The sequence below is a fragment of the Falco biarmicus genome, chromosome 16, assembly GCF_023638135.1.
Source record: "Falco biarmicus isolate bFalBia1 chromosome 16, bFalBia1.pri, whole genome shotgun sequence".
Classification (NCBI taxonomy): Eukaryota; Metazoa; Chordata; class Aves; order Falconiformes; family Falconidae; genus Falco; species Falco biarmicus.
Window position 1 is genome coordinate 10222694 of NC_079303.1, and position 23211 is coordinate 10245904.

General features: G+C 51.3%; 1 pseudogene; it reads right to left on the reverse strand.

Moving 5' to 3' along the window:
• The window catches only part of LOC130159871 (hydrocephalus-inducing protein homolog), a 98428-nt pseudogene that overhangs the window by 61825 nt on the left and 13392 nt on the right, over positions 1-23211 (reverse strand).

Here is a 23211-nt window from a genome sequence, read left to right on the forward strand (position 1 = left end):
GGGCAGCCCTTTGCAGATTCGTTACTCCTCAAGTCCCAGACGACAGGCCAACAAGGAATATAAGCACTGTTGCCTTCAAAACAGAACAAGAAAGGCATGGCCCTGAGCACGGAGCACAGGTGCTTCTCAACAGGGCCGCTGGCAAAGCACGGCTGTGCTCACAGCGAGCTGGGCAGAACCAGCTCATGAAGCACCATTTCTCCTTTGGGGCGGCAGCCAGCACACCACACGCCAGGCAGCGTGCTGGGCCTGGCTACGCGGGGAAAGGTGGCCAGCTGCAAGGAAAGCGCCGGTACCTGGCTGTGAGAGGCAGCGCCAACACCTCCTGGCCAACACCATCCACGTCCAGCACCAGCGCCAGCTCGTATTGCCTCACCGTGTTGGAACACAGGGTGACCTGGTAGAGGAGAAGAGCGGCGTCAAATACTTCAGCACTCCCAGAAGCCATCAGCCACGCACGTGTGGTGTCCTGCCCTTCTCCTTCCACGCTAAGGAAAGGGAGCGTTTTGCCTTGCTTCTGCTGCTGCTCCACGTGTGGACCACTGCCTTTCCCAGTAACAAAACTCTGCTGACAAACCCCACCTGTGAAATACACCTTGCACACCAGGGCACGTGTAAGCTAAATCAAAGCACAACTCATGGTCTACTCACCACTGTATTAAGGGACCAATTTTTCATCTCAACTACAATAGCGGGAACCCAGGGGAGATCTGTTGACTTTCCCAGAACGAGTTCAGCTTTACACTGGGAAGCTGAGGGCAAAACATGGCCCAGCAAAAGCTGTGCAGTTTGTTCATGGCTGCTGGAGCTTTCTCAGCCCCCGCTGCAGTGAATGCAACTCATCCTGCTCAACAGGAGAGGAAAAATAAGACCGGGAAGAAAAGCAAACTGCTTTAGGCAATGGCATCTCTCTTTTCAACAGCCACCTTCCGTCCTCACCCTTCCTCGGCCCCCTTCAAATCAAACAAATCGCTCTAAGCAGCTCAGAAACACACGCACGGCTTCTGTGCTTGACCACACGATACGTGATCCTTGGCTTACGACTCTGGAAACAAAACGCTGCTCCATCCCAGAGTCCCCCAGCTAACAAAAGCCCATCTCTTACTCGGTTATGCCCAAAGCCAGCAGCGCTGCAGCTCCACCTGTTGAAGCACGTATGGCCGGGCTCATCCCATACCTGGATATCCAGGGCTCCTTGGGAGCGGATGGTGCCTTTGCAAGGCATTATGGTAAATTCCATTGGCTCGACGTGATGTTGGGCTCCCTTCCTCCAGGACAGGCAAGCGTTGTCTGAAATCTGAGTAAAACTGGTGATGCTGCGCTGTCCTGAGCCATCGCCAGGAATGCGAAGGTTGAAAGTCACAGGCACCAAGGAGGTGTTAGTGAGGCGACACGACAGGGTGTGAGGAAAGCCTGGAAAGGTGAGACAAATACCAGTTAAGTCCCCAGTTACGCTGCGATTCCTGCTGCGACTCTCCTGTTAGGATAAAACCCTGCTTGGAGTTGAGCTCTTGTCAATGCGCACGGCAGGTTAACTGAGAAGCTCAGGGAGGAGCGAGTTGTGACTGAAGTTGCCTTTTCTCTCGACGGCCGAGCTTGCTTCCTTGGCAATGGGCAGCGGTGTTGGTGCTGAAGAGCAGAAGTCTCCCTCTAACTGTGAGGAGCCCTCTCACCTGCCCCCAAACCAGCCCCAACTCTTTCTCACTGACGAGCGTGCATCCAGACAGACCATTTATCCTGAAAATTCAGCCTGTAAAATTCCCCATTAACTCCATGAACATTCCCCTGGTTTTCAATATATGAAAGTAGCAGATTTTCCTTGCTGTAGCTTCTCTTCAATAACAAGGAAGGACGAAACTGGGCACTACAACATGATGCACAGCACTCTGATGCAGCTTCCCTAGGCAGGATCCCTAAGGCAGCTCCCGTTTCGGGGCAACCAGACTGAGCACAGGACGACTGAGCACAGGACAACTCAGCCCACCCCACTGCAGGAAACCTGACGCTTCCTTAGAAACGAGCAGGAACGTGTCTCGCCTTACCTAACAAATGGGGACATCACATCCTCGCTGCCTTTGATTACTGCCCGCAACACCTGACATCACTTTAGCTCTGACACTTGCTTTCCCTAATGGAAAACCAGTGATACAACCACACTGGGTGGCAGGGGATGTGCTGCAGAGGCAGGACACCAGCCCGCAGCTTGCTCTGGAGCGGACACCAGCTCTGCCAGAAGGAGACACCTCCCATGCCCTGCTTACCAAGCGCTATTTGCATACAGACAGGGAGGAAAACCACCTGCAGGCACAGCAGATGTTTCTCCGTGCCCATCAGCAGTGAGCATTGCCCACCGTCAGCAATTACTCCGGCCGGGGGGTGGGGGGGGCACAGAAAGGACACACACAGACTGCACAGCCCCAAATGGGACCGAAGTCGCCAGAGGCAGACAACAGTCAGCAGCACAGTTACAAGAAGCAAAAATACAATAGCTGCCTTCAGCTGAAAAGGCCTTGTTAACGAAATCAGATTAAGTAGGATGAATCTCCTATTACACAACCGTATTCCTGCCTGGTGCGTTTCTTGTGGATTTATTTATTCAAAAGGAAACACAGCAGTGGCAGAGCGGTGATGCAGGGAGAGGGGGAAGCGGCTCGGGGAAGGTAATGAGTTTACTTTAAAAAGCCCACAAACATCATGAAAACACAGAGGCATCCAGGGTGCAGAATGATAACGGCCCTTCAATCAATCCGCAATTGATTTCACATTTAAACTTTAGATCATCTCAGTAAAAAGCCTTTTGTGAGACTCGAGATGGAGAATCAGAATCTGCATTTCAATGGAGACACTGGGGCTCAGCCACCCGCTCTGTCAGCGCTTCAGCTGGGGAAGGAGAAGGAGCCCACATCTCTGGGGACATCAGTGCCCAACACAGAGCTACTGCCTGGGCTTAGATAACCAGGAGCCCTCACGGCACAAATCAACATCTCACACTAAAGGTCAAGTGGGTAAGTGGTGTCCTCGCCTTGCAGCAGGAGCGTTCGCCCTGAGCAACCACAGGCTAGCGTGTGGCTCCAACGCCCTTCTCCTGCAGCCCCAACCCCTGGGCCCTTCTGGGACAAAGGCTTTCACCATCATTCTGTCGCCAAGGTATGGGAGGCTGGGGCTGAGCAGGCTCTGAGGGCACCAGAAAAATACTGGCTTGCTATTCCTTTGGCCCTATTTGCTCTCACGACAGTAAAACACCACCTGAGCAAGCGGCAGCCCTGCTTTTAACACCCTGAAGGCTGCTGTGGAGGAACACAAGCGACAGACGCTCTTCAAGTGCTTCATTTCAGTAAGGCACAGACCTCCCGACCTGCGGTCCAAGCCCAGGGCACACTCACCAAAGGAGACATCACCGAAGTGGAGGGAAGGTACATTGAAATGGAGAGTTGGTCCAATGACACAGCCCCTGTAAGGACAAAGGCAGAGGAGGAACTGGCTTGGTTAAAAAGAACTGCAAAGCATTCAGCTTTTGTTACCACCGGGACAGGGAAAAGCTGGTCTCAGCACCACAGTGGGTTTCAAACCAACCCGTCACCCTCGTGCTCGACTAAGACATTAGACGACACCCTTTTTTCTCTGCTCCATCACCAAATGAGGTAGGTGGGAGATGATTACCCAGAGATGGCTACAGATGTGCCCACCAGGCTCCTAGAACCCTCCTCACCTGACAGTCAAGGTCACAGGCTCAGGGGACCCACCCACACTGAACCAGAATTCTTCTGTGAATGGCCCCAGGATGGTGGAACTGAAGGAGATCCGGAGGACTTGGAGGCCATCTGGTGAAATGATGCCCTCCTGGGGGTGGAAGGAGAAGCAGGAGCCCAGAGCCGTCCCTGGAGGGACCAAGCTGAAGGGGGCATCGATGACTCCTTTGTTAAACAGGATCGCCTGCAGCAGCAAGAAATCAAAATGGAAATACATGAGGAATCTTCCTTCCTTACAGAAGGCTGATTTCTTCTCTAATTAGACATCTATAAAAGGCAGAAGATGCCACGTGTTGCTGCTTGGCTGAAGCTAAAGAACACACAACGGGACAGGTTCTGCCTTTGGGCTTTTGCATGCAGAACAGCGATAACTTCACAGAAACTGAGTCACCCTGGGCTTATTCCACTGACACAGAGCAGTCCGCTTGGACTTGCATCACCAAGGCGATGCAGACCTGCCCCAAAGAGCAGCAAAGGGCGGTCACAGCATTACTAGCGCATCGCCACCTAACTGCTTCTGCTCCAGACGAGCCCAGTCCCGCCAAGGGCAAACACATTCAGCTCCCATTGCCGCCAACAAGCTCATCTGATGTGGAAAATACCTCGGGACAGCCCTATAACCAGCTTCAGCAGCACTCCCCGACTCTGCTAGGGTACGTCAGTGAGGCTCATTTTATTCTTTTCTTTCATCCGAGAGTCTCTCTGTCTTTGCTCAACCAGACACGTCAAGAAAGGGCGAGAGTGAGGTGCATAGCAGCTCCTCCTAGTCTAAAGAATTTCTCTTTCACAAATATTCACAGCCATCATCTGCCAATTTACCATTATTTACTGTTCCAACAAGCGACGCAATCCTGCGGCGCTTGGTGAGATTCAGCTCTCTTCACGTTCAGCAAGGAGCGCCCACACCTGCCTGTGAGTACCAGCACGCTGTTGGTCACCAGACCTACCCAAAAGCAAAGCTCTACAGTTTCCGATGGCTGCAGGTGACATCCTGCCATTTCTGCGCTCCCAACTACCGGCTCTGGAGGTTTTTTCCCTAATTTCTGTCCCCGCAAAACCTGTCAGAAAAACTGAGACAGAAGCAGACATACAGCCCTTATTTTCCAGTTTTGCAGCTGCTGTTGAAAACATTCACCTATTCCAACTCTGCACTGGTAACTGGAAAACTACTCATGTGTTTTACACCTTAGTTACAAATTGCACTTAGGGATCCTGCGCTGAGGTTCACCTCCAGTCTGGCTGCTCAATACAGCACCTACAGTATCATCTACTCATTCACATTTTCTCAAGTAATGAAAAAAAATAATTTATATAAATAGACTCCATAAAGTATCAGCATTAAAAATGCATAGAGCGCACAAGATTTTGGTAAGAAAACCCCTTAACATGTCCTTCCCTGCCACAGTCAAGCTTTTGAAAGCATCTGGCACGACGTATTGCCTCATTTTCTACCTCTTTCAGTTGCTGTATTTTTTTGGGGGGGGTTAGATTTTTGGGGTTTTGGGGGTTTGTTTTTTGGGGGGGTTTTGGGTTTTTTGGGTTGGTTTTTTTTCTTTGTGTGGGTTTTGGTGGTTTGTTTTTTTTGACAGAAAACTTGCCATCATGGGTGGGGGGAGGGAAACATGTAGAAAGCTCCTCTGCTTCATTTCCAGAACTGCTCTGCTCTGTTCACAGAGCCAGAGGTGCACCAGGTCTGAAGGGTGGCAGGAGGCTGGTCAGCAGGGAAAGCGCTCCCGGTGCCTGCGCGGGCAGCTCTGTGCGGGGAGGCTGGCCGGCTTCCCTCCGGCGCCAGGAGCCAGGAGGATGCGCTTCACTGAAAGGTGTTTGCAACGGACTCGAGTTGGAACACAACACGTTTGTTCCAGCTGCTTTTTAACCGCCAGGGTACCAGGGTGCAGTGATTCTAGGGCTGAAACAAAAGCCTCTGGATCCTGACCTTTTTGACCCGGTGGTGCTTTCATGTGTCAAGGGCTGGTTTTTCTGCATGAAGCCTCCCAGCTGGTCTCAAAGGGAGGTTGCCAAAAAGCAGGGATCGGGGCTTTGGGAACAACAGACACACCCTTCAGACCCCATCAAAACTATCCAGATTCTGCAAAACCTCCCACATTTCACTCACGTCAAATATTCCGTGCTCACAACTGCCGGCATTGCCAGAAATCCCGCAGGCCCACAAAGCTCACCGCTGCCCCAGGAGCCATCAGGATCCACCCCAACCCCAGAAAACCCCACTGCTCACCTCATAGCTCTGGGCTGATCCAACAAAAACCTTCCCGATGTCCAGCTGGTCAAAGCTGAAGCGCAGCTGGGGCCCTATGCCGCTCCCTTTGATGCGCAGGGGCAGCCTGGTCTCACGGCCTGGGGAGAGATTGCCATGTCAGTACAGAATTCCTTCGGTTCGCCTGGATTTTCCAGGCAGCCTCGGAGCAGTCCCTGACTCCGGGCTGGGTGGCACCAGCACTAGGTGCTCCGCGAGAAGATACAGGACCCCTCTCTTCCCTCAGGAGATATACTTCGGGGCTGGCTTCTCATTTCTAACTGAGCCCTCGGGCTGCTTTATAACTTAGCAATCACTTTGCACCCTGAAGAAGATATGCTGCGCATAAAAGACAATTTCGGAATTCCTTCCCATGCACTTAGACAAGCTTTGAAATCCGTTCAGTGAAGGCACAAAGCTCACAAAACAGAACCAAAGATAAAAACCTGCTGTCTGTATCGCTGCCATCAGAGATGACCGCACAGGAGCTGAGAAGGAAGAGCCCAAGCAAGGCCCAGCAGCCGGCTGACAGCCGCACCCCAGCAGCCTGCTGAACCCTGCGCAGTTACCGTATCAATAAAAAGCTGTTTCATGGCCTTTGCATCCGTCAGCTTGGAGCAGTAAGGACGGGATCAAAGCAGCTGGGTTAGTGATCTCAGCACCCTCCAGAACGGGAGCCTGGCTGCTGGGGACCACTGGCCTCGCACCTCCTTCCTCTTAGATGGGGAAAATCATTTCCCTGGATGGAAATCTGACAGGGACCTCCCGCTCTTGAAAACCACCTCAAGCAGCACCACACAGACGGAGAGGAAGGACAAGGTAACCTGAACCACGGAGCTTGCTGCAAGCATTCCCTGCCCCGTGCCAGCACAGCAAAGCCGTCACACCTCTGTAAGGGCAAAGGCAGCGTAACGCGGTGGGTCAGTGATAACCGCTCCCAGCAAAAGCCGTGACAGCACTTCTGTCAGCCAGGAGGAGCATAAAGCTTGTCTAGCAGACTGCTCGCACTGTGCTTCCTGGGCAGGGAGCTCACCCTGCTGAGGGCAGCGAGCCCTGTACAACACTACGCAGATGCAGCACGGACTTCGAGCCACGAGGTGACTGGTCCCACGCAGGGAGAGCGGCACACGCCTGGTACTTTCACAGACACCCTGCGCTCAGCGGGGCTCAGCCACCTACGGTCTGGCAGCGCCTGGAGAGCGGGAGGTGACCCAGCGGCAGGGGGCACGTTTCACTCAGCTCCTACCGCCTCAGGAGCCTGACAGTGCATCCATGGATCCAAGGCTCATCTTGCAGGTCTACAGGGGCTCAGTGCTCGTCCACCAAAGCTCTTCTGCGGTGTAGCTCTCTGGCCTTTACAAACACCTTGCAGCAGAGCAAATGCCTGGTAGGAAGGCTTATCCCCTCGCTGCTTTGGCTGCTCTAGAGCCATCAGTGGTCAGAGCCAGGCATCCTAAGCCCTGGCTCTGCACAGACCAGCTGGAAGCCACAGGGACAGCAGGAAGGTGCCGGCGCTGCCCTGCTGACCACCGGCCCTTCCTAGCAAGTCCACGGGGACCAAGGGGGCTGGAAGAGTATTTGTGCCCTGCCTTTGCGGTGGGTGGCAGGAGGAGGAGAAAGGAGCCGTACCTGAGATGTCGCAGTAGGCTGTTTGTTGATAGACTCGGGCTTCTCGGGGTTTGAAGATCACCTTAATTTCAATTGAAGAATTTGGCCAGACATCTCCCTCCTAAAACAGAAGCAGACATCAAACCATTTATCCTCAAACACTACATTTCTTGTTTTCAACCACAGCCCTGTAAGCCTTTATTTAGAGCACCAATGAAGAGCAAGAAGCAAACAGCACTTATCCAGGTTTGTAAGACTTTGGAAGCAGCTGCAAAAAATGTCAGTCCCTTACCTTTACTAGCACCTGGTAAAGGCTTTTTTTTTTTTTCTTAATTAGGGTTCTAATAAAGGAACCCAACTGGCTGGCTTCAGCAAATCAAGCATTTCTTCAGAAGTACCAGCTGATCTAAGCACAAGGCACCTTTTCCTCCAACCCTTCCCTTGCATCCCTGTCTCCCTATGGCCATGGGAATGTTTTACCCAGATCAGAAGAGAGTCAGCAAGTCAAAGGGATTTTTCCACTCTTCGTTACAAACGTGCTGCCTCTTATACCCTCAACCTGTACGTGCATGTAACTCTTTAATGGATTCTGGTGAGTCAGGGCACTCGGCACCAAGCAGAACAAGCCCTCCTGGGGAGCAGTGAAGACCAGGCTCCTCCTGCCCTGTGCCGCCAGCACTGAGCCAGCTCGCAGGCTCTTCCAGCTGATGGATGACCCGAGAAGGGAGCTGAGAGTCACATGCAGCCCGGTTCTCTCTGCAAGGTGCGTACATCCCTGTTTCCCTGAACACAGGCTCAAACAAGAAGAGATGGCATTTGCTTACAGCTCCACACCTACTGCAACCAGCAAGCTCTTTTCCTTGCCAGGCTCTTGCTCCGGGATTTAACTCCGGCCCATGGTACCAGTGTGTGCGCAACCGCTGCTTCCTCAGGGTCTTCATTCTCTCCCCCTCTCTCAGAGTCCTGGCACTGGTGCTCAGTCCCAGGGAGCCTCGTCATGTGTTTTCAGAGACATCCCTGGCTTCTAAAGGCTCTTGCTTCTTGCGACCGGTTTCAACAAAGGCACCACTGATATTCCCCTCAGTCCCCAGCACTACAAATGCTTCTTCATCCATTTGTTGGCATAAATATATGCATCTCTGACAACCGTAATAATATTTTAAAGCAATGAAAAAAATTGGGAAGACCACAAAAAGAACAGTTATTTTTCTATGCACAAAGCTTGATTCTGCTTGCTGCTGGGTATTCTCCGTGCTTTGTCCAGAGGAATCTTGAACTGACTGGAGCCTCCAGCACTGCCACAGCATAAATATTAAACAACTATAATACTTCCCATCAACTTAGCACATAGAGCTCAGAGGCCAGCCCCCACAAAAATTAAAGAGCTATGACATGCTGAGTTACTGGGCTGCAGCTACAATGATTCCCTAATGCACAGCCTGCTCAGAGGGAAGAACAGGTAGAGAGAACCGTTTCCAACTCCAACAAACCAAGCGTAAGAACACAGAAGAAACAATAAAGTCACCTGGATTTTTCTCAAAACCTAGAGAAAACACTTTGCCAGATCAAACGGACTTTGTGTTTCTACCCAGCAAGCAACTGGAGGAAGATGAAGCATTACTAGATGATAACACACTCGCTTGAGGAAGCAAACTGGGGACACCAGCCTGCAACCCACAGTCAGCGTACGAGATAGCAGATCCCTCGGGTCCTGCTGGGATGCTGCACAGACTCAAAAGCGTCCAGAGAGTAATCTTGAATTTACAGGAATAAAAGCCTTTGGGGTGCTGCTCCGAACAACATAAGCCCTGCTACGACACCTGGAGCTTGCCTAAGCCGAGCCACTGAGAAGAAACACTCAGATGACGGATTTCCCTGGCTTGGCTAATTAGAGTCTAATAACTCACCAGCGCTCCTCACCCAGCTGCTCGCTGTATGTTTAACAGACTGAATTCAGTGGTCTCACCCTGGGCAGGCAGTCCCTGGGGGGGCGGGGGGGGGGGGGGGGGCGTGCATTAGGCAGCTGCTTGCATTTGCTTCCAGCCTGACAGCTGCGGCTGAACACACACCCCGGCTCACCGGCGTTCTGCGCTCCTCCTTAAAGGGCGCTGCGTGGGCTGAGCTGCCCAGTGGTGCCCTTAGATCCTCCAGCTGCTGGGGCCCTCTGCCCAGAGAGCTGCTGACAGCCCTCGCTCGGCTCCTGCGCGACAAACTGTGCCTTGCCAGGCTTACCAGCACCACCCGCCACACAAACCATCGCTGCTGCTGTGCTGAGGAAGGACGTTAATGAAATGCTGAGAGTAGTGACGATGCTTGAGGTCTTCATCTTAGAGGGGCACCAAGCGGGGAAGGAGAGCGCATCCTGAGCCTTCAAACCAAATCTCTCCTTCCACTGAGGCCAGAAAACAAGCTTCTGGCAGCCTAAGGCAGCAGTATCAGTCTTTCAGGTCAACTATCTAACAAAGTACTCTTTTGCTGCTCGTCTCTGCTGGATCACAAGCCAGTGGTACTCACTGGTCTATTTTATGTGCCGCCATCAGATATATTGGCCCTGTGGACGCTTCGGGGCAGTTTGGTTATTACTCAGAGGCTGACAGAGGCAATACATCTCCCGTTAATGGAAGCAAGTGTAACACAATTCATAAGCAAAAACGAAGCTAAGCGGGAAAGGAAGAAAATTAAAAAGAACCGTTGGCCTGGTGAATATGTATCTGCTAACAACAGCGCGCTTTTCCAGCTGAGTGAGTTTAGCTGACTTTGGGATTCGATGAACTCCAAGGCCAGCACATCTGTGACAGAAATACAGCCGACATCTCCGATAAATCAAATCGGAGACACGCTCAGAAAGCCAGACTTACACAACAGCTTGTCTCCCACAGGCTTGGATGGCTGCTCGGAATGTTCATGGTCACATGCTAATTCCAAAATCACTGCCTCCTTTTTTGTTATTATTTTCATCCACAAGTTAACCCCATACAGGCTGAAATAACCCGCTGCAGCTTCCACAGAGAGCAACACCTGGCAGCTACCGGCCCGCTTACACAGCAAAGCTGCTGCACAAACCCTGCAAAGCCACCCTGCCCAGAGAGCCTTTCCAAGGCTATCGTCCCTCCAGCGGCCTCCTAACCTCTGGGAACCTCCAGCCGCTTCTTCCAAGGGTTTGATTCTTTCTATAGGGTGCTCCCAGGGTGATAGGTGGGAAGAGCAGCAGCCGCTTTTGGCCAGAAGGTCCGAGGCAGCAAGGTCCAGGCTCTGGCGGGGCCCCTCCAGCAGATTTACACGGCGCTGCCAGAAGGGGCCTGCCCAAGCTAAAAGTTACGGGGCTGTCACCGGGGAGAAGGTTGTGGAAGTCGGCGGCAGTGCATTCTTAGATTTTACACTTGATAAAGAGGAAAAAATACTAACATTTGATGTGAAGACACCCATATGCCGGGGGGGAAGACAGACACGAGCAAAACTCTGAATGTGAAACTCATTGTTCCATAGATCATGGAATTAATGGGAATCACAAGATTGATAATGCTGGACAGGACAGAAGGGGAGAGGCTCCTGCAGCAGCCCACTTACGCTCAGTCCTAGAGCAAACTATAACATCAACACAGCCATTTAGGAAAGGTTTCCACTCAAGGCGTGAGGCCAGGCTACACTCTGGGTCCGTACAGCGCTACAGGGAGCACCAGGACTCAGTGGGCAGCCAGGCTGCTGGACCTCACCCTAATGCACTTCAGGAGCCCAAGAGCAGGTTAAGCTCGTTATGGAGGTATAGTCGGCTGTACCGCAGCAGGAGCCCTGGGACACGCTCCAAAACCAGCTGACACACTGCAGGATGCTCTTCATGTTCAGCTGATCAGCTCCCACTCCCTGCTACAGCCCTGCTGCTCCGACACAGGCTCTTGGTCACATCACGCTGCTCTCAGCTGCGGCGGTGTGAAACTGCAGCTGTGCTGACATGGGGGGCTCTCAGCCTTGTACGGGCTATAGGAGCAACCAAGAAGAGAACACGATCCCCTTCCTTAAAATAATAAAACAATAGTTTCACCTATTTTACAAGAAAGAAGAGGCTAAGATTATTCTAGGGTTTGCTCCAAGATGAGAAGGGATTTTACACTGCTCAGACAGCAGGCACTCGTCATCTCAGACCACACAAATACTCAGAATCAGGGCTCTAGTTAATTGAAGGACATGAGGTTTTGTTTGCATAAATACAAAAGCAAAAACTTTTCTCTAAGCGTGCAATAGAACTCAAAAAAGTCTGTTTAAACCCGCCAGCCTTGCGTGCAGGTCACAGACGATGCTGGGAGGGAGATTCAGGCACGGTCTAAGTCCAGATTATATGAAGGGATTGGTCTTGCCGCAATTAAACTTGGGCTGAACTTGCCCTCCTTTCCATAGAGGACCTTTTCATTCTTCAGTATGTGAACTAATACTCATGGTTAATCCCCATACGCTACGTGTAAGGAGTGCCCTTATATATAATCATCGATACCTCGGAACACTGTCAGGACACTTAGGAAGTGCCCTTAATTTACAGCCCTTGCAGCAGAGCTCAGCTTTAGGCAGGCTCTCAGCGCCTGCCCGGAGCTCGCAGTTTAGAAATGCTTTTTGCAACAATCTCTCCCAGCCTCACTACAAACCTCATGTCTTCCCTCTCGGCACATCAAGACACTGATGTGGGGATCTGCCAAGCAACCTCATTCAGGGAGGAGGAAGAGGAGGAGGAGGAGGAGGAGGAAGGGAGGTTCCCAGCTATCACTTACCACTGGCTCAATGGCAAAAATATCATCAGAGAAAAGCATAGAGTCTTCCTGCACCTTTGCCCTCTGGTTCTGGAAGGCACGGGAGAGAAGGGCAAGGCGTTCTTGGAGCGTGGGGTCCACCGCGCGCTGCTTGAGAAAAGAATTCCTCTCATTCTCCTCCTGCTTCTGCAGCTTGCGACAGCGCCTGCAGCCATGGGGAGACACAAACCAAGCAGATCATTTAACAAACAACATATTTGCAGAGACTGTCATGTAAGTGCAGGAGCAGCAACGCACTGGGGGAGGAAGAGCAGCAGCAGCTCAGCAAGGGGCTGACCCCAAGCCACGGGGTCCCAAGCAGATCAGGTTATCACTCCTGCACTGGCACGGCAGGTACTTTTACGCCACACTCACAAGCTAAGAAGAGGGGTTTGAAAGCTAGCAGCCCTCAGGGGAGCCTCCTGGCTCAAAGCTACAGCCACGACTAATGGACAACCCCACCAACACCCTCAGATGGCTTTGTTGCCCGTAGAGGTGCTCGGGGGAGACGGATGGAGATGAAGGAGCACCCACTGCAGTGCTTCGCTGGGAAGCGGAGAAGCAGCCGGGCTTCAGCTGCAGGTTACCAGCATCACTTGTTTATCTTCCCTTTTGCACCGGCAGGGATAAGCAAACTGGCTGCTCCGTTGCCTACACTGCCATCCAGCAGAGGATCCCAGAGCACTTGCAAAGCAAGCTAATGCATTCGGGCATCGCATCACTTCAGTGAAATTAATGGGTTTAGGTGCATGAAGACAGAGGCCCTGAGAGCTTTGCCTGGCATTGAAACAGAGCAAGGTCTTAAAAAGATTAGTCAGGATGTGTTTGGTACTGTGCTCTGGGTGATGCTCTCTTTGTGTTGAGGTAAGAGAGAGATGGCAGGGCCTATTCCCTCCCACTGACCACGTTAAAGTAGAGGAATGTGCTCTGAATGATTAGAAAAGGTAAAGGCGTGTACTCTGAATAATTAGGAAAGGTTCCACTGAGGATGTTAAAGGAAAACCATGAGTCAGAAGATCATTGAACAAAGAAAGTTGAAAGGTTTACTCCACCTAGATCCCACCTATTATGAATAGAATGATTAGATGTCAAAATCAAATGAATATGTATGTAAAGATGTTGTAACCTCTCACAAAAACTGTATAAATTACCTGACTTTTCACCGAAAACTTCGGAGCTAGTTTGTCCGGTGCAAATCGGTAGCTCCCCAGTGTTGCACGAAATAAATACCTTTGCTGCTTAAAGACAAAATTAGTCTCTGAGCTGTTACTCTGTGCCGTTTTGGCATCAGCATTAGCCAATAAAGAAGTCAGCACCAGCACCTCTGAATCCAAACCCTTACATCCAGCCTTGAACCACTTCACCTTTTTCCTCTTTTGGGCCTTCTCCACAGAGCTTTGACACAGGTCACCTCTCCCTTACTTGGTAGTTGTAGCAGCGATCATTGCAGCATTGAAAGCTCACAACCGAGAGGTGAGAAGGGAGCACTGCTGCAGAGCACTTGCTTCCCAGCTGGCACGTTGCTGTGCCCCCTTCACGCTCCAGTCCCCCGGCCACCAAGAACCAGCAGGTGACTACTCGAGGGGGATGAGGGGAAGGCTCCGTACACAGAAAATCGAGGCAACACGCTATAAACAGGACAGCAGTCACCACCCAGCTGAATTCCAATACAATCAGCAAGGAAACACAGTCACGGACGTTACTAGCGGCACACAGACAGAGCCTCGGGCAGATGCTGTCACCGGTGCCAAAAATACTTTCTTTGGCTCGCTCCCAGTGGAGTGTCGTGGGAAATGTTTCTCCATGGCTGACCTACAGCGCTGTGCATGAGGAGGGCTTCCAGCCACTGACATGAGCAACCCTCAACTCAGCCTTCAGCAACGGACAAGAATCCCACCGCTACATCCCAGAAAGTCCTGCAGGAGGGAGACAGAGCAAACCCCTGGGTAGACCTTGTGAGAGCCAGGTCTTTCTGGGTGACAGCCAAGCACAGGCTGCTGCACTGCCTCCTCCCATTGTCAAAGTCCTCTCTGCTCTCAAAAGATCTCAAAAGCTGCTCCGACAGCAGCACAGTGGCCTCGGAGCCATGACCACCCCTAAGACTGCAAGTAAGGAAGAACAAAGCGCCCTGGTCACAGTAAAGAACACAGGCTGGCACGAGATCAAGCGTCACTGCAAAAAAATTGGGGAAACACGTTAACTGTGGCGAAAGCTGGTCGCTTCTGAGGGGAGAGAGGATCGCTCAGGGTCCCATCTGTGACGGGCAGCTGGGGAGAGATGCGAAAAGAATGGTGCAGGGAAGTAGCAAGACAAGGTCATGAGATTTTTTCCTTTAGCACACTGCGCTTGCACCAAAGTCACACACTGTGTAATTAAAAACAGAGAACACTGGAAAACTAGTTTTGGCCTTCAAGGCTTTTCTGACCTAATTACATTGAACTTTATTTGCTCAGAAGCCCTTAAAAAGTGCTCCAGTTGAAGGCAGTTTCCTGATCAGCTCTGGGTTCAGACTAACTCCTATACACCTACAGCCGTCCAACTCTGAAAAGTCACACAAGGACCCCCCTACATCACCCCAGCTTTGAAGTGTCACTTCCAGTGCCTCCCCCTGGGCTAGAAGTGTTTCCCAGCTGCCCCAAACGGAATTTCAAAGCTTCAGAGACACCCTTTGGAGAGCCTGCCCCATCTCTCAGCACCATGAAGACACAGGTGCTGACGCCCAAAGGCACTTCCAAGTCCTGTCCCTGCCTTCCCCGCAGAACCCTCCACCTCCGAACTCTCCCCAGCCCCGGAGAAGGGGCAGGGATACCTCGCTGTGCTGGAAGCCGGGACAGCGCGAGGCAATTCAGCATCCTACAGCCGGATGGCCTCAACGTTCGGGGCCAGCAAAGCACCCTGCCCTGCGCACTACTGCAAAAGCAGGCTGAAGAAGGTTGCCATCCTACCAGAGCTGGAGGGGAAGAAACTGCAGTGAATATCACAGCAGGTACGCTGCCTGCAGCTGTTAGGTGCTACCGCTCAACGCCGTCCCAGGTAAGGAGTGCCGACACTTTCCTCAGCCTCACAGACCCCCTGCGAGCCCAGGGACCTGGCCTCACTGATTTAGGGCTCCCACAGATGGGAATTTGCTCTCCGAGGAAATGCAGTCATTGCAATCAACCTTTCCTCCCCAAAACATCAGCTGGAACATGGATGGAACCAGAATGGGAAGCACCGAGCTCCATTACCCTGAAGCCCATGGACACAGACCCGGATGCGGTGGATGCTTTATTTCTCCTACACCATCCAAAAAAGCACCAACATCCCTCTGAGGCCGTATGGTAGTTTCACTCCTGGGCAGTGTGTCTTACTGAAAGGAATCTTTCCAACGAACCTCAGCTTCTCCTGATCCTCCTCCTCTTGAGTAAGAAAAGCCTTCCACTGGAAGTGGGCTATGATTTTACTCCGGTTGTGGATGACCACACATCTGTGATTTGACAGCGTGATGTAGGTCTTCCCAACTGCCAAGGAGTTTCTGTCCAGCCTGATGTTGACATCTTCAGCGGCTCCATGAAGGCTTGTGTGCGTATCTTCACCTAGAACGAAGCAAAAGGCAGACATTGCTCATCGCCCTTGCTGATGGGAGTACAAGGAACGGAGGAAACCACAGGGAACAGAAGTGTCACAGCTTTTAGCTGTGTGAGCAGTTCCACAGATCAATATATTTATTGCACCCCAAGAGCTGCAGGTGTACAGCATGAGGATGTCCTGGGCACCACCTTAAGCACCTTATTTCTGGGTGGGCTTGTAGACATTTATCCCCAAGGCAACACTATCTACAGGGAGACGTTTTCAGTGTGCCCAGGTGGCCTTTGGGTTGCCATCCCACCTGGGTCACAGGGAATTCTGCATCCAAAGTCATTCAGGTGACTCTGAGGAGGCCCCACCTCGGTCACGGCTCGCCCAGAGTCTCCTGCAAGCACGCCACCAGGGTTGTGTCTCTCCTGATCCCTTGTTGCCAACATGACAAGATGCCTGGGGCATGCAGGCAGAAGAGGGAGGTGAAGAGAAACAGGCAAAGTGACAGCCCACGGCAGGATGGGACGCAGATGAGAACTTCACCGTGTTGGAGCAGCAGTGCCCTCACTTGCTGTGGGTCTGTGAAGATATGTCAGAATGAGACCGGTGGGGCACGGCCCACACCAACCTGCCCATCACAGCCCTGCAAGCCCATTTCTTCTGCCTGGAGCCTGCTGGTGCCTGTGCCTGAGCGTGCAAGTCTACACCGAGTATTCCCAAGCTGTCCCACAACCCGAGCGAGCACACCTTTGCTTTCCGCCTCAGACCGAGCTGAAGAGGAGAGAGTCCCTGGCTGCGCACAGCAGCCGATTAACGCCTGGAGTCTTGCTGGAGCACCTGCCAGCACTTCACCCTCCAGAAGAGACCCCCACCAAAGCGTCCCTCACTGCCAGAGCTTCCAAACCTTCATTCTTCCTACCAAGCAACTCCCAGGAGTCAACTAAGCACAAACTTGAGCACCGAGCCTACTCTGCCTGTTGCAGGTGAGGGCCTCCCAGGTGAGAAGCAAACCCCAAACACGAGACATTCTCCATCGAAATGGCACTTCTGTGGAGCGTGTTTAAAGCCTCAGAGCCAGCCCCAGCTGAGAAGGGCAGCGACCCGGCCATCCCTGGAGAGCATCCCTCTGCCGAGGCAGAGCCTTCCCCTCGCTGCACGGGTTACAGCAAGGCAGCCAGGGGATGGACCTGCCTTTCCAAGGCTGCCACACAAAAGCACAAGGGGAGAGCTGGCTGCCCACTGGATGGACTCCTTAAACCCTAAGCCAGACACAATCTGGCAGTATCACAGTCGTGCCGGCAAAAAGAGCCCCCCCTCTCTTGGAGGGAGGTTGGAGAACGACTCACCCTTCAAACAGATCTCTGCAGCCATTCATTCATCTCCACACATGGAGAGTTCAGCCTTCGTGCCTGTATAACCTCGACTTCTCTGCTCTTAAGGGAGCCGAGGAGGAGTGGGAGGGATTCGTGGCCAGACACGAGTTATGTTGCGAGAAACAGCAACGTCTCCAGTGACTGGACAGCCTGCTTTCTGTAACAGACAACTCAGCGTACAAAAATAACCGAGGTTCAGAAGCGTTACAGAGGCAGGCGTGCTTTATAAGCTTGCCTTCCCCCTCCGCTGAATCCTCGGCATACGTTGGCAAGCAGAGGAAGCAGGACCCAAGAACTGGGAGACATGCACAGTGCTTCGAGCATGCACAACTCCGGTTCATGGAAACATGACCTCATGCTCTACGAGACAACTAACTACTGCAAAATAAACTCCACGAAAACTATCATGGTCTCACTGTCTAAACCCATGGCCACGTGGGTCTCGAAATAATGGGTATAGTTTTGATCTTCAAAGCCAAGCTGAAGCCTTTGAAATGTAATCATTCTTTCTGCCCTTCTCCAAAGTACAGAACAGCTTCTATATGAAGACTGAACAGGATTCCTTAACCTAGAAATCACAGAAGAGATAGGTAGGTTTGTAAGAGCACAAACGGCCTGGGAAAATCCGAAGGAGGAAAAATTTGTCACCATTTGTCGTAAAACAGGAACCCAAGGGCCTGAAATAGTATTAGTCAGAAATTACAGAAGTGTAGTACCAGCACTTTCCCAAGGAATATTCCTTCCTTTGGAACGTACTGCCATGGGAGCCTACAGACGCTCATAGCTACAAACCCACAAAGCAACTGGACAAAGGCTTGGAAGGTAAAACCATCAGAAGTGATTAAACAAAGATGAGAATAAAGCCTCTAGCACAGAAAAATGCTAACTCCAGGGCCCACGAGGCAGAAAGCACATGCACTGCCTGCTTCTACACGCTTTGCTGAGCATCCCCTACTGCTGCTCTCCTGGAGAGGAGCCGGGGACACAGACACACTTACGCTCCCGGCTGACACCAGCGTCCCCCAGGGAGAGACCAGCACGCAGCCACACAGAACAAGGGCACACTCAGCCTTTGCCCCTTACCTGCTCACTTGAAGCACCAAAACATGCAGAGGTTTTGAAAGAAAAGGGTTTAGAAAGAAAAGGGTTTAGAGGAGTCTGCAAAGCAAGTTTAACAGTCTTCTGCTTTGAAGGACGCAGAGCGTGGGCACCATGCAGTGTCCCGCACTTACCTGTGTCGTAGTGTACTGTCAGGGACCCGGAATAATCACCAGTCTTCTGTGGGTGGAAGTCCACTGTTACTTGCACGGCATCACCAATCCCAAGAGTCCCAGCAGAGGGATCGACAGAGAAAGGGCTGCAACACAGAGAGGCACATCAGGATTACTGTGGGACATTTGGGGACTATGTGGCTGTCTCGTTCACTCCAGCTCACCTGCGCAAGCAAGAAGCAAACAAACCACAGTCAGCAGAAGAAAAAGAGAACAGACAGTATCAGAAACTGAGCCACCAACTCGACTCCTGAAGAGCTCCAGCCCTCAGAACATCCTATGCTATAAAACGACCTCGTCTCCCCCATACCCTGCATCCAGTTCTCTGCAGCAAGGCTCAAGAGTCTGACTGCTAGCAATACGATCGGAGGAGGGTTTTTGAAGAGCACGGAGATGGTGAGGGTTATTTGCATGCACAGCTTGACACAGACTTCCTCAGGAATCCGTCTTTTCCTGCCACCTATACACCTCAAGAGATACAAATGTCAAGGCAGTGAGATTGCAGCCTGGAAATCAGACAGGGAGAAGGGAATTTCTTCTTGAAGACCAGAGAATAACTGGAGTTTAATTTGCAGAATTCAACTCTTTTTTTTTTTTTTTTTTTTACCTTGAAAGCATCCTGGTTTTGCCTAAGAAAGGGCACATTTTAACAGTGTTTCAGTGAAAGCTGCTCTAAGCAAAGAAAAATCTCTACGAGTGCAAAGGCACATTAGAGCGATACAATAACAAGGGAACAAGACACAAAAGGAGTACCCATTTACAACCTGAACAATTAGATCTCTGGCTAAATGAAGCACCATCAGCAGGAGCATATCGAGGCAAGTTTAACAGGAGCTTTTCGGTGTATTCACAAGCAATGCAATCTGGGGCTCCGGGTTGTAATCCAAGCTTGGTAACTGTTTGCTTGGCCCGCTGGGGGAATTCTGTGCAATGTGTTGGAAATAATTATGAAAACGTGTTGGTGTACTTTAGATTTAACACGAGCAATTATGATTTGTGGCCAGGTAAACAGCTCTCGGCTGACAGACACATAATTCAGTTCTTTAACGCTCAGGGAAAAGTCAGATGCAACATGCTCCCGCACAACAGCAGCTGGGCTTTGTGGCTCCTGTACAGCCCCACTTAGAAAGCAAAAGTTACTGGCTTTAGTGCTTTGCTGGTGGTCAATTTGTCACCTCAAAAACACCTTCCAGAGAGTTTCCCAGTGATTAGGGAATGCAGCACACAAAAATAATGAGAAAATCTGGAGCCATGCACGAGCTGAGCTTCATTCATGGAAGTAGTGACAGCTGATGACATTGCTGGAGTTCCTGCTCATTAAGGAGATATTGCTGCAATTAGGGGCCTGACCTGCTCCCCTGACAACAGCAAGAACATTGGCAGTGACTAATGGGGAAGCACTGGGCCTGCGATGTTCACGTGCTGGACCTGAGACACCTGGGAGGGAGGAGGAAAGCAAAGGCCCTGCCAGCCTCAGAACTGGATTGTTCTACATGGCCCTGCACCTGCACTGGGGGTTGTACCTGGTTATACTGGGCAGGGCTCTGCTGGTGCTTGGCTAGCATCACTGCCTGCTGGGGGAAAGGCACAGAAAAATTCCCCCACCTTTTTTTTTTTTTTTTCCTCCCCCCCCCCGCCCCCGCCCCCCGAAACATGGCCAGAACAGAAAAGCTGCTGGTTAAGGGCCACACTTCAGCACCACCTCCCATCCCATCCCCTTGTCTGCATACCCCTGCCCTCAGATAGCTGGGATGGGCATAACACTCCTGAGGATGACTTCAGGGGATGCCCGAGAAAGAAGGTATCTTCCCATCTTCAAATTATCAGAAGAAGAGGATCCCACCAAGGTCAGGACTCATTCTCAGGACTGAGAAACAGAGCACAAGTCAGACACCGCACCTCCTGCCTCCCACCCCACGCTGTACCCACGGGACAACTTTGTTACTGCTGTCGCGGGAGCTTGGTACCCCTCACGTAGACCTGGTTCTCCAAGACCCAGAGGGATGCAAGGTCCATGCTTAACCTGAACTCTGAATTTCAGTCCACATCACTAAGCTGTTCCCTGCAGCCTACAGATAAGAGATGCTAAGGTAACGTCTCTGACACACTAATAGCCACATGAAAGCCACTGCCAAGAGATGAAGCTGGCAGGCTAAACTCTGGCCTTCTCTCCATTAATTGTGAGCTGTTCTTTAGGATAATTCTTGTCCTGTTAGATCTACCCTGTTAGTGAATCACTACTGCTCCTGAAAAAACAGGAAACATAAGGTTTGGAGGTTTTTTAACAGCTTCTTTTCTGACATCCTTTTTAACTATGTCCATTTGTACGTTTGCTTTGTTGTACAACATCTAAACTGTCACAGGTCCAGATCTCCCAGCGGTGCCTTGCAATCCCCAGCTTGTATAAACTCCTCTAGCCACACCAGCCTGAGGGAGACCTTCCCGCCAGAACCTGCTGAGATCTTGCCCGTTACTGCCCTGCAGAAAGGGAGCAACACCAGACTAGTAAGCAATTTCATAGGGATCTGTTCTGGCATCTGTTGTCCTGTCCTTGTACATCCTGTGGTAACTCTCCAATCCCACACCTCGATGTCGTATAGGGGTACTACAGGGGGCTCCTAGCACTGCACCTTGTAGCATCATTTCCTGAGCTTTCAGAGCCTGATGGGCCATTCCTTAATGTATCTTCTCAGACGGATCCTCTCTGGCGCCATAGCACAGCGTAGCACAAGGTCTGTAACGTCAGGAAAAGGCAGTGCTGCGCTGAGATCTGCTTCCAGACGCCATTTTCAACTGAAACGTACTGGAATGACATTTATCTCCCTGAATGCCATGGAGAAGAAACTCGTTATCCAGCCTTAACAATGAGAACGACAGGAAGAGACTTTCTATATTTACACTAGTACTGCTCTGACTCTCCAGCCTACTTGTCACGCCAGCTGGGAGGCCACTTCTTTTCTGCTGGGGTTGCTGGAGCCACTGAGCTCACCTGGGACCTCGGGGCAGGTACCTGAGCAACTTCTCACAGCACAAGCAGCAGGGAACCCACTGTCACACAGTGCAGTCCCCAGCACTGGCTGGAAGAACCGCTCCTGGCACACCGTGGCCTCATCGCACAGGGAGAAAGAACGTGGGGGTTCTGCTCTCGGGCTGCAAGGGGATGTGCTGACCTGGTCAAGAGGGGGGAACACTTGGATTCTGAGTGGAGGATACAAGCTTGGGGCACTACGGTCCAGATACTGGAGGGCTGGGCTGCCATTCACTGGGACACAGCAGAACTGCATGCAGCCGAGGGATGGGAAATGCAGCCACCTGTATTTGGGGTGGAAGAATCCCTGGCAGTACAGGCTGGAGGGCACAAAAGCCTTTCTACGGAAAGGGAGCTTAGAGGCTGCAGCACAGGACATACAGGGAGATGCTGGGATAAAGGGCTTTGCACAGCCTGGAGGAGGACAGAGCAAGGCTGGTATTACCCGATCTTACTTCTCATGTTGTGTGCACACCCGACTGAACTTTGACACTGGTCTTGCTTTGAGCGCCGTGTTTGGTCAGATGATCTCCAGAGGTCCCTTCCAAAGTTATTCTGAGTTTCTCTTCTCCATCAGCCCAATTCCATTTCACATATAGCCCCCAAATTTCTCATATTTCCTATACATTTGTGCATATATCCAAGCAGATGGTAGACAGACAGGCATTGGAGGAACTCAACCTCTAAGAAAGTTCCCAATGAAGAATCCATTATGACATTTTGCTGAACACTTAAAGCAAAAAAAATAAAAACAGCAGAAACACAGGAACTTCAGAGTATTTAAAAAGAAATCTGAATGAAAGTGGAGGCGACTTCATTAGAATAAAACGCTGCTTATACTCAACGATTTAAATCATCAGTTTGAAATTTCAAACTGGCTTTCAAAAATTCGTAATGAAATGGAAGAGATGACTGATGCCTTCAGCTGACATGGGAAATCTTACCAGCTTTTGATCTCTGCACACACACAATCCAGTTATTCAGAATTGTACTTCTTTGTGTGTCATATGAAATAAAGCTTTTGTAACACTTCCCATCTCTCTGTTGCAAATCAGGACTGAAAAATTTAATTGCTGAAGTTCAGCATAAAATCCGTATCAAGCAGGATTCAACACACGCTGGATCACTCAACAGAAGAGTTGGCAAGGACATTGCCAAGAGATGCCAGACACGACTGGGTATCTGTTTTGGTGGTGACGACTAGATCTGGAAATCCCAGAGGGAAGCTGTACAGGGATTTACAAGGTCCTGCCTACGTATTTCCACAGTGAAAAGCAGCAGCCTGCTTGAATAGCATCCTGGAAGCTTCCATAGCCTTGCCAGGCTTTGGTAGGAGCCTCTTGGACCTTCACGCTTCCCAGGAGAAAGAGCAAAGAGCCTTCTCTTGACCCCTGTTTTCCTGGGGAAGAAACTGAAGCAACTCAGGTGCACTAAGGCAGACGGCACGTCTTTGCTGTGTTCTGGACCTCAGCTCCTGCACCAAGACCTCTGGGACCAAGCAACTCGGAGCTAACTACCAGCCAGCTGAACTGGTTTCCTTGCAGGTGCAGTTCAGCAAACTGGAAAAACAGTGACTGTCTTCTCAGACCAACAGG